Here is a 3,915-nt window from a genome sequence, read left to right as displayed (position 1 = left end):
ACTGATTCTAAAGCTGCAGCTCAGCTCTTGGCAGCCTCCAGGGTCGCTCCTCAGTCCCGCCCCAACGAGGAGAGGGAAGGCCCGAAGCTTAAATGTGTTTGTGTGGGGGAAAGCCCCTCATTTCTTTGTAGCCCCCCAGGACAGAGGAAGCATCCCAGAGTAGCAGGAGGAGGAACCAGCCCCACGGAAGAAGAGCTGAGGGGGAAGGAAGAAGCAGTCCCCCCTTCCTTAAGTTCCCCTTTGAAACTCCCCCCACCCCGTTAATGGGAGGCTGTTTGCTCAACTTTGCCTTTGCTCCGCGTGCTTTTCCCGAAGGACCCCGAAGACCCCGCCCCTTCAAATGTCGCCCCCTTCACAGACATTACCCTTCCGTTTCCTCTTTCCTCCTAAAGCTGCTGGGTTGATCATGATAAACGTTTGTTCTAGAGATCCAACCGGGCAGCAGTGTTGGTCCGAAGTCGTAGAACAGAAGAGGAGTTGACTGCACCTTTAAGACCAACTTAGCTTTATTCAGAAGGGAAGCTTTCGTGTGCCTGCCCGCTTCTTCAGGCGATGAATGAGGGGCAGTAAGCAGAGCCACATAGAGCTGGAGGGGCTTGGAATGCCAAGAGGTACAAAGTGAAAAACCAAAGCAGAGCAGTAAAATTAACACATTCAGAAAACCTCTGATCTGGGTTGCATGAGCGCGGGAAGCCATCACACAGGAACGTGTCAGAATGCGAGACTGCCTGTTAATTATTCTACTGCTCATAAACCTGGGTCAAAAAGAAGGCATTTCTTTTATATCTCTCTCTCGGCTTGGCTTCGCGAACGAAGATTTAAGAAGGGTGCAATAGTCCAAGTTTGCTGCAGGCTCGCTGGTGGCTGACAAGACCAATGTGGGACAGGCAGGTCCGGCCACAGCGGCTGCAGGGAAAAGTCTGATTTAGGGTTGGTCCTGTAGCAGTGCGATTCTTCCTCAATCTCCTTTTGTCCTCAAGACCAGCTATGCGTGTGTTCTCAAAGGAAGAGACAGCCTGGTGGATGGTGTGCCTCCATGCTTTGCGATCTGAGGCTAGGTCAGACCACTGGTGATGGTTGATGTGACAGGTGCTAAGGGATTTCTTCAAGGAGTCCTTGTACCTCTTCTTTGGTGCCCCTCTATTTCGATGGCCGGTGGAGAGTTCGCCATACAGGGCAATCTTGGGAAGGCGGTGGTTTTCCATCCTAGAAATATGCCCTGCCCAGCGCAGCTGCGTCTTCAACAGCAGTGCCTCGATGCTGGTAACCTCTGCCCGCTTGAGGACTTCAGTGTTGGTCACAACACTGTTGTGTTGTGTTGGTCTTTTATATAGTGTTGGTCTTTTATATAGAAGTGTTGGTCTTTTATATAGAAAACCATTTAACACCTTGGATTTAACACACCCGTCCTGTCACTTTGGAAGCCATTTCTCGTTTGTTTGCGGAGCCTTTAGGGGGGCTGTCCTCGACTGAGCTGAGTCTCCCCGGGAGCGAGGGGGAGCCCCAGAATAGCCGCTCTCTGCCTTCTTTGGAAGCTTTGGATAAAAAAGCTATCTTCCCAAACAGGACTAGCTGTGGCTGCTTCTGCCCGGAGACTGATGACGCTGCCACAGAGGGAATGCTCATTGGTGCTCTTTTGTAGCTGCCCCCCCCAGGACTTCGGGGCAAAAGTCCCCCCCCCCCCTCCTGCAGGGGACAGACGAAGTTTGCAAGCAAAGCTGCAAGTGGGGTTTCCGTGGGGCAGCCATGGGGCACGGCCTGATTCTGCTGGGGATGCTGTTGGTGGCGCTGGGGCCACCCCTGGGGGTCCTCGGATCAGAGAGGAGACTCCGCACGCCCCGTAAGCAGATCTCTTTTTGGGGGAAGGGGAAGGGAAGAATGTGCGGGGCTTGGAGAGACTGCTGCCCCCCCCCCCTGATCTATGGAGGGGGAGGGAAAATGAGCCCCCCCTAAGTGGAGCAGGGGGGCTTGGAGAGATGAGCCCCTCCCCCTCACCATGGGAGGGAGGACCCTCTTTCTGGCCCCGGGGAGGGGCTGCAGAGTCCTCCCTCTTGCCCTGGCAGGGACTGGACTCACTTCATTCCCCCCGTTTCTCCCCAGAGGGGACCCAAACTGGCGTTTCCTTCTCTCCTCCCTCTTCTCCTCCCTCTGAAACAGACCCTCAGTCCAACACAGGTGAATCCCGTCTGCTCAGACGGGCAGCGGCTCTCCGGGGTCTCAGGCGGGGGTCTTTCCCGTCACCCCCCTCCGGATCTTTGGAGCTGAAGATAGATTGAACCTTCTGCCTGCCAAGCAGATCATGATGAATGACTTGGTTTTTTTTAATGCCCTGCTTGTTTCTCCCTTAGCCTTCCCTTCCTCTCCCCACGACAGGCACTTTCTGAGGGGGGGAGGGGCTGAGAGAGTCCTGAGAGAACTGGGACTGGCCCAAGGGCACCCAGCAGGCTGCCTGTGGAGGAGGAGGAGGAGATCAAGCCCGGTTCTCGAAATCAGAGTCGGCAGCTCTTAACCTTGACACCACACGCTAGCTTTGTCCCACTGGCCACAGCCCATCCCCTGGAACTCCCTGCCACTGGAGCCCAGGGGGAAAGAAGCCAGAAGCCGCCAGCCCCGAACAGCCCCTGGCAGGCACTCCCCGGGCAGCCATGAGGGCGGATCAGGAGAAGGTTATGGACCCCCGCGCCCCCTCTGTTCCAGTCCCTCCTCTGCCCTGGAGGCTCCCTGGGTAACCTTGGGCAAGTTGCTCTCTCTCTCTCTCGGCCTGGCCTACCTCTCAGGGGTGTTGTTGCGATAAAACAGGAGGAGGAGGAGGGAAGCCGCCTGGGGTCACCCCTGGGGTGGAAAGTGGGGTGCAGGGTTTTGTTTGTTGCCCCCTTCAGCAAAACTGAGAAAGATCCCCTCCCCCCCCCCCGCTGCCTCTTCAGGATTGTTTTAAATCATCATAATCAGAAGAGAGGGTCCGAGCCCCCCCCCCCCCAGTTGTCCAAAAGGGGGTTGGGGTTGGGAGGGGTTCATGACTGCAGGAGGGACTGCCTAGGAGAAAGAATGGGGGCAGGAGAGGGAAAGGGGGCTCTGAAATTGACCCCCTCAGCATACAGGCACAAAGACAATTATTTCCCTCTCTGCCTTCTCTTGATCTTCTCAGTTAGAAATCACCTTCCCCTTGGAAAAGAGAGCCCCGTGGCGCAGAGAGGTAAAGCTGCAGTACTGCAGTCCTAAGCTCTGCTTACAACCTGAGTTCGATTCCCGGTGGAAGCTGGGTTTTCAGGTAGCCGGCTCCAGGTTGACCCAGCCTTCCATCCTTCCGAGGTCGATAAAATGAGGACTCAGTTTGCTGGGGAGGGTAATGTAGAGGACTGGGGAAGGTAATGGCAAACCACCCCGTATAAAGCCTGCCGTGAAAACGTTGTGAAAGCAACGTCACCCCAGAGTCGGAAACGACTGGTGCTTGCACAGGGGACCTTTCCTTTTCTTTCTTCCCCTTGGAGAAGTTGCTTGTGCTTCTGCCCGGAGACAGATGACGCTGTCTGAGATTGAATTCTCATTGGTGCTCCTCTGTGCCTCGATCCCACCCACTCCCCCGGGACTTCAGAGGCAAAAGTCCTCCTGCCCCTCCCCTGAACAGGCAAAGTCCCCCCCCCCCCCCACTTTCCCCAAGGCTTGAATATCTGTCTTGAGGGGTGGAGGGCAGAACTGTGCCCAGCATTCCAGGCCGGCCGCATCACAGAATTGGGCATTAGGACAGCAGCTGATTTGCTTTCAGTCCCCCTCTGAATAAGGCCCCCAGCATAGCATTCGCCTTCTGTGTTGCCCTCTCACACTGCGGGCACCTCTCCAGGGAGTTCTTTGCCACGACTCCAAGATCTTGCTGCTGGTCAGATCCCCACAATTCAGACCCCATCGATGTAAGTAACG

Source organism: Heteronotia binoei, unplaced genomic scaffold, assembly GCF_032191835.1.
Source record: "Heteronotia binoei isolate CCM8104 ecotype False Entrance Well unplaced genomic scaffold, APGP_CSIRO_Hbin_v1 ptg000447l, whole genome shotgun sequence".
In the NCBI taxonomy this organism is placed as follows: Eukaryota; Metazoa; Chordata; class Lepidosauria; order Squamata; family Gekkonidae; genus Heteronotia; species Heteronotia binoei.
Note: the sequence above shows the minus strand (reverse complement) of the source record.